Genomic DNA, 8,630 nt, shown 5'->3' with positions numbered 1-8,630 from the left:
TTCTCAAATTAACACGCTCACACATCAGTCGTGACCGAGACAGTGACGACAACAGCATCACCCACTGACACAACTCCTGAACTCGCACTCACTCTTTGATTCAGGAAGTTTTCTCTGACGTCACGTTGCTGTAAAAGCTCTTTTTTTAGGAGGCAAACTCATTAAAACAATGTTAATTCCTGAGTAAGGCTCCTATGTAACCACGGAGACGCCTTAATGGTCAATGAGCGTCATAAATCCATCCAAATGTTGGCACCATTGTTGTGAGACAGGCTGGAAGTCGGACAAAAAAGGTCACATTAGATGTGGAGTAATGGATCTGGAAACATAGAAAAAAATAAAAGACAAGCATGCAAAATTGAAAATGTGGAGGGAAGTTCTGTGCTAAGACAAAAAAAAAAGAAAGAAAAAGTTCCTGGGAAAGTGCAGTTTAGTATTAAAAAAAATGGTTTGCCTCTAATGGAAAGAGCAGTACAGTCTTCTTTGGATCATTTGTCTTGGATAAATATTTCAATAAAGACATCGGCTTATGTGTCGGTTATAGATATGTTATTCTGCAGTGAAAGAAATAAAATTACACCTGTCTTTTCAATTTAAATAATCATAAACTGAAAAGACAAACAGATTTATATCAGGGAAACTTGTGAAGGAATGTAATATATAACAACCACGTCCAAACATGGATATATTATCATCACATAACGTGACACATCATTATCTGGATTTATAATGATATGAGTTTATGAAATGCATGATATTCTTAAAGATAAGAGAGGAGGTGGACCCCCCCTCAGACCCCCCGCCATTCATGACCTGGATCGTGAGTCACCTGACCAGACGACCACCACGTCTCACCACAAACATAGTCAGACCTCACAGTTATTGTGACTCAACTAGAATCACCTCTGTCTGAAAAACCTCCACAACCAATAAATGGTCACAGACTTATGGTACAGTCAACATACAGTGGGATGCAGATACCTTTTACACCTGGACAGTAAAGTGGACTGATAGAGAGTCGGTATTCATGATGAATTTTTATGGGGTTAAACATGTTGTGAGAATATTACAAAGTCATGTTAATCCACTTAAACAACATACAGTGTGAAAAATACTTCTCATTATGTATTTCTGTTTTTATTTCAAACATGTTTGAAAACAGTCTTGTTAACATACTAATGATATAAGCATTTCTATACGCATATTTTTCCATATAATAGCTAGACATATAAGTAGGCTATATTGATTTTTTTTAGTTTTTGTTTACTTTTTATAAATGTTTTTCTTGTATAAAGGTAAAGGTATACTTTATTGTGTCGTGAAGGGAAACTTGTCTTGGGCGCCAGGCCACATCCATCACAATTAAGATTCATCATAATACATAGAACATATCAGTAGGCCCTATACGTAACATGGCAATCTCAATATCCGAATAGTTCCAATAAAAAAAGTAGTCAGACCTACAACAATATAATATCAATAAGTGATGTTGCTTTTGTTTCCATTAATTGAGAAGGGAATAACTAAGTTTTTGTACCGATTCAGTTTAGAAAACTATTCTGAGCCTATAATATAGGGTGAATATGGGTAAACTGGGACACTTTCTGAAAATGTACCTTCAACATCTTTTTTGATTATGAACCAAATGTCTTAGCCCATCATATGATACCAATCTAAATAGCTTAAGATCTCTCCTATACTATGTAGAAGAAAAAACAAAGAAACATTAAACACTGGATGAATGACCCTTCACCAAAAAAAAATTGACCCAAAACCAAAATTTTGAGGCACTATTGGTAAAGTGGGACACCATATATTGGCAAACTGGGACACCTCCATTTTTATTTAAACACAATAATAAAAACAACAACAATTCATTTCTAATGAATAGAAATATTAACGTTTTTATTAAAAATACAATTTTATTTTAAAATCTTTATTTTCCTTGTCCCTGTTCTGCTCTTTTCTGCCATTGGATTCTGAAATTGGATTAGGCCAATTATCATTAGCCTACTAGCTAGCTAGGATAGGCTAGCTAAGCATCACAAGCATCATTTTCATTGTAGCTACCTTGATTTATGCAATTTAAGTAAATTTGTTTATATATCTAGCTAGCCATAGCTAAATTTATGGGGGATGAATAAAAATGGAACTTATTTCTACCTTTAGAATGACTTAAATGATTGTCCCAGTTTGCCAATAACACACTGTCCCACTTTACCAATAGCATATTGGTAGAGTGGGACAGTAGTAAAATGCCACTTTAAAAAAAATGTAAGACTCACATGGATGTGATTTTTTAAAATGATGAATCACCATTACACCCCTTAACAAAATATATCACAATTACAAACTATCCACCAGTTTGCTTATTTCTAGAACACTAACATCTTTCAGCTAAGAACGCTATGTCATTTTAGCTACCACCCTGTTTCACTGTGGAGGTAGTTGAATATGGTGAGCCACGCCCCTGTAAGTGATGTCATCAACACAGAACCACTCTTTTTTAATCTCATACATACCTATGATGAGCTCAATGATGATTTTTAGTAATATTAGTATACACATGTAAAGATAAACATGATTAAGCTTAACTGTCCCACTTTACCCATTGTCCCACTTTACCCATGTTCACCCTATATATTAATTCCATAATAGGCTACATACGTGTGAATACGGTGATTTTGGTGGATGTAAAGGTAGTTGGGCTCAACATATGACGCCATCCACTCCAACACATGAGCAGCGAGTCCTCATGTCATAACGTGGTAATGACACTGAGCACCCATAGGTCGAGATGTCAACATGTTGACGGGCGTCGCGGCTGGTGTGACCTCATCGCTGATCAATGGTCTCCTCCACTTTAACTTTGGTGCGGTGCATGAGAGCGGTGAAAGCCCGGAGCTCACATGGTGTTGGGGGGGTGAGGAGGGGTCGCCATTCCTGTGCCCACTCCTCCCCACCAAACCACCACCACTACCCCTCCCACTCTCTCCCTCTCCCTCCAGGAGCTAGAGGTGTGACATCAACTGCAGTAATGAAGGCGGCTCATCAATGGCAGCCTGGGCCCAGCGGCTATAAAAGCAAGTTAGGGAACCGGTGGTGGTTATAATAACTGATGGGAGCGAACGGGCCAAACGAGCTCCTGGCTTTAACTTTATACCACTTTATACCTTTGTACAAAACTTTTAATTTCATCAGACTGAGGAGAAACCAGCACCAGAGGTATGTTCAGTATGGATAATCTTCAGGTTAATTGATTATTATGTCAGTTTTAGGGTGATTTGTTATAGTAGCCTATAACGTTTGACGTGTCAGATATTGGAATAAATAGGCTAAAATAGGCACAAAAATTGACTGTACTTTATCCAATAATAAAATTCTTGTAATAATTTTTTTTCCCTGCTTTATTCTATAGGTCATCAAGGTCAAGATGCGTAACAGCCACTACAAAATCGTGTTCATTTCATTCTGTATTTTACACCTCTCCATTCTCTGTGAAGGACGTCCCATGAGGTAGGTTTCAGATCAATTAAGATCACCTTCACTTTGAGGGTCATTAAATCATCTATGCACTTAATTAACGCGCATCCTTGTGTCAGTCACAGCCAGGTAATTAATGTGCTTTATCTGTCTCATAACCCTGTGTACCTACAGAAAAAGGTCGGTGAGTGAGGTCCAGCTCATGCACAACGTCGGGGAGCACAAGCAGCTGCAGGAGCGCCGGGAGTGGCTGCAGATGAGGCTCCGGGACATCCACACCGCTGCGGCCCGGGGAGGCAGCGGCGGCAGCGGCGGCAGCGGCGGCAGCAGCAGCAGGGAGCTGGGCCTGGGCCGGACCAGGAGGAGGCTGCGTCCTGAGGACCTCCCGGACCTCACACCAGAGGAGATTCAATACGCTGTGAACTTCCTGGAAAAGCTCCTCAAATCAAAGCACTCTTGATTTTTGTTGATTTTATTTGATTTGTAGCAACTTTTACCACTTTTTTTTGTCTTTCTTTCTTACTTTTTTCTATTTAATTTGAAATGTTTCGCCTAGACGTCTGCTTCTTTTTAGATTTTTGCACTTTTGTTGTATTTTATTGTTCATTGTTACATTATTTATTACATTTTATTTGTGAACTGGATATTTATGAAAATGATTAAGGGAACTGATAAAGTTTCCCTGCTGTGTATGCACTTTAGTTCGACAGGTGGCGTTGTAAACCACTCCTAAAGCTACTTAGTGTAGGCTACTTCAACAAACTGAAGGAGATGAAAAGATGGACCAACATTGTTGTTTATGGCTTGAATTGACAATGCCCTTATATTTGGGTTTCACTGGTTTAGATATAGATTTAGTCTGTATGATTGCATTGCACACCTATTCGCAATGTTAATAACTTCAACCTGAGACGTCCAAATGGATATAGGTCAAGCTGAAAATGTAAAGATATAGCCTAAAAAAAAAACTGTATAGCCTATATTTTTTTATATTAGGCTACAATAAAGTATGATATTTTATTTTTATAACCATGTTGGATGTATATTTTATGAATGTATACAAATAAATGAATACATTTGTCTCTGTGTATGTGTTTTTATGCCTTTTAAATCAGATAGCCATGTTTGGCATGTATGTGCACGCGGGGGAGGGGAGGGGGGCTTCCCGTGGAATGTGCTATCTTATCGCGATATCTTCCAACGTGATCTCCGCTACCTCAAAACCAAAACAAAAAAGAACCTACAACCAAGTGTAGCTACCAGTTGATTATAACCTAGGACTTGTTACGAAAACACCGCTTTGCTTTGGTCTCCGGTTGATTTCACAGAGAGAAGCCACCGGACAAGAAAAACGTCGAGTCGGAATGAAACGTAAACAGGTAAGGTTGTAACAACTCTGATTTACACAGCTAGCAGCCGTTAGCAGCTATGTGTTTAGCTTAGCGGCTAAAGCTAAGCTAACAGGCTAACCAAAAAGTCCAAAATCCTCTTAGTCGCTACAAGGTGTTTGTGAAGCACGATGCTAAGGGACATTTCGCTTTTTTAAATAACCTCGTCGGTAAGTTCATATATAATCATTTTGTAATGTTTAATAATGGATAAAACTGTCTCTTTCAGTGCTATCTGTCCATCAACGGTTGCAACGTTAGGTTGCTAAGGGAACTAACGTTACGTTGATCAGAGCTGCTGAGCTAAATGTAAAGTTACTGCTGTGAATGTGTTCATAGTTGATAAGCTGACACTGGGAAGCGTATAGAGGACTGTGCCTAACAGAAGTAACCAATCTCCCAATGGAAAGTAGTTGCCTAAATAATATTTTAAAAAATATATAATATAATAAAAATATATTTCCTTCATATTCAATAGTCTAGGTTCTATCTTTATCTACGTATTATTGTAGGCTACATAATGGTAATTGAACATAGGTTCCATGCATCAAAAGGAGCAGGATCAAGAAATCTTATTTTCCCTGCTTCTTAATCAATTCATTTTGAAATTAGAAGTAGATGATCTGCTAAATTACTTGTAAATAACACAGACAAAAAGAAAAAGAGAGCACAAGCAACTCAATTATGGCTGAAGACTTCCCTAAAAAATAAAATAAACAAAGAAATCAATGTAAATCTAACAGTCCAATCTTAATTGCAAAAAGTAACATTATTGTAAACAATGTAACATACATTCAGGGAAGCAATATTTAAGTTATCATCAAAAACCCACTTAAATTGAAATTTTGAATTTAAAAAACGTGGTTCTAAAGCCAGAACAACTATCTTTAATCGATATGTAATTTAGGCGGTTTCTCCGGCTCTGATGGAGTGAGACGTTGGTTCCTGCAGGGAAACATAAATCTGTGGGACGTGCCCCTCAGGAAGAGGATAAACATGGGGAGTAAAATCAGCTGGTCCAGGAGCTTTGCCTGGATGATGGTCGGTTCAAGGCTTATTTCAGGATGAGTTGGGGGGGTTTGACAGCCTGTCAATCACTACACTTTGTCCATACATGTCTTGCAGCTTGTCAGGGTTGACGCTCATGTGAGCTGACGTTATAGCTTAACATTAACCATGACCTGAATGCCATCGGTTAACTACAAGTTAAATATCCTCCATGTCTGCTGTTTTTAATCTAAGCCAGGGTAACTGCAGTGAGTGAAGTAATATTGTCAATTAATTCCTTTGTGATGGCTGCATTTTCATTTATATGTTTACACAAGAGTGGAAATGTATGTGTTTTTCATTACATTTTCATTTTAACATAATCCCCAACAGGCTTGAAGGAAAATATATTAAAGGTCCAGTATGTAAAATGGGGAGAAAACTGTGTTATCTAGCGTTCAGATTCTAGTTTGCAGCACTCGCACTCACCCCTCCCATCGGCAAAGTGACGGTGGCCTCCGAGTACAAAATAACTTGTTTACCACGACTGGGAGTATTTCAGGAGCATGGAGCGATGAGGTTAAGATCTAACCCATATTCACTCTCTCTGCTGTTTCCTCCTCCTTCCTCTTCGTTGGTTTATTTATGAACGCGAAACCCGCAAAACGTGCTCTCTGGCTGGCTGGATTTTCCGTTTCGGGCGGCCGTTCAAACATGGCAGCACAGACCCTTGCTATATGAATATATAGAAAAATAATTATAAGGCTACAAAAACCAAACAAGTTTCATTTTATAGCGATTATTCACTTATACAAATATATTCATGGGTAGTTTATTCAGATTTTGCCAATAAACCTTGACAATTATTACACACTGGGCCTTTAAATACATTGTATTATGAGTTTCTCCCTAATTTTTCATCTGGTTTAGACACCGACAATGAATAATGCAACACCCAGCAGGTAACAAGCTGTTTGTTGATGTGGAACAAGTTCGACATGTCTGGACATGTTATTGATGTTTACTGATACACCCATGACTCTCCTGCTGATATGGACACACACGTTTTACAAAACATTTTTGTTATGTTTTATAGTGTTTTGGACCTGGGATTTTTCTTGAGGCCAACAATTTTCATGTAGACTGGATGTGGACTCCGTGTGTAACTTTGGTTTAGTATAAAAATTTGCCAAATCTATTCAGGATCGATCTGGAGTTCATCTGATAATACATAGGCTACGGTAGTAATCATATTTTACTGTCTGAAACCCAGACGGTATTTGTTTTCTAGACAGATGACGGACGGTAAAACTGAGTTCAAATTGACCTATTGCTTATTCATGTGATGTTCAAGAAGTTAGGAGTGTTTCTTTGTGGACAAGGAGAGGCTTTGGCATCTGTCTGTATAAGTCGTTACAGGATGTAAGTCTCATCAGTGTATACCAGCAGCATGATTTATTCAGCTCCATGCAGAAGTCCCCTGGTGCCACAAAGGTGAAATTACCTGAGGTTTCTCTGCTGGGTCACAGTTCACAATCAAATAGATTCCCCCTTAAAAGTGATGAATGATACGATTTTCCTTATGGCTCTGAAGTTATGATGACCAACGTTTTTGTGTTGATGGCTTGTTGCTTTCTGCAGTCGAACCGAGGAGATTGTGGGAACATTTGAGCAGTCAGTTAAGTTTTCTGTATTGACTCTTTAATGCCTCTTTTATTAGCAGATGTAGTGCTCAGCAGGCTTTAATCTCCTGTGCTTGTGGAGCACATTTCCCCTCTATAACTGTCTGCTTGATGCTGCCTTCAAATGACATAGATATTACAACAACTGAGCCTGGATCTGGTGCTATCTGTGCCAACCCATTTACAATTCAAATGCTGATGGTCCAAGTCTTGATTTCCTTTTGAAAATGTTTGGCCTAGTTATTACAGATTCTCCTACTTTGTGGCGAGGAAAATGATAACCCTGTCCTGGCTCAAACCCTTACTACCTTCCACCCTTCAAAAATGATGAGAGAGACTAAAGAAAGTGTATTTAGTGGAAAAGATAACTGCAAAACCTCATGTAAAATGGACTTGTTTTTGGTTTTGTAGGCACTTGTCATCTCCCACTTTGGATGGCGAGACAGATGTAGTGGTAACAGCTTGTCATGAGAAGCTGTGTCAGTTTTTGTTGTTCTTCTGTGGAGGTCGCCTGTTGCGTGTATTTTCTCCCCCAAAATATATTTGAGGCTTTGTTTTGTGGGATGTCCATTCGTGAAGTAGATCTTGAACTGGGTTTGTATGTTTGCTGAGACACTAATTGTTTCTTGGTTGTTGTGTTTTTTTTTATAGGCATAATTAAAAAAAAATCTTCCCAAAAAAAAGGAAATGTTTGGCTTGAGCAATGAAATGTTCTCACTTTTTTTTTTGTTTTACTAAAATCAGCAGAGATTATATTTTTAGCGCAGTCCTTACAATGTTCATTATTTACATAACATTTGCTACGTGCAGCATTTGAGAGTCTCCGGTTAAATGCTATTAAACCGGCTATATATGTAGCTAGATGTCGTTATTAACGACCTGCTTCCCATTTAAATGCACTGCCGGTGCAGCGAGCACTCAGAAGTGGGAGCTTTACGAGGAGCACGTGAAGGCAGCATCGCTCTGATTCAGTCAAGCACGCGGCCATTCACAGTTTCAGGTCCCTCCAGTGACTCTTCCCATCTTTTTTTTTTCTCTCTCCAAAGCTTTGGAGTCGAAGCGGTGGATTTTTGTTGTCTTTTTTTCTTTT

The sequence above is a fragment of the Trachurus trachurus genome (assembly GCF_905171665.1).
Source record: "Trachurus trachurus genome assembly, chromosome: 6".
NCBI classification, from domain to species: domain Eukaryota; kingdom Metazoa; phylum Chordata; class Actinopteri; order Carangiformes; family Carangidae; genus Trachurus; species Trachurus trachurus.
This window is presented reverse-complemented; position numbering follows the sequence as displayed.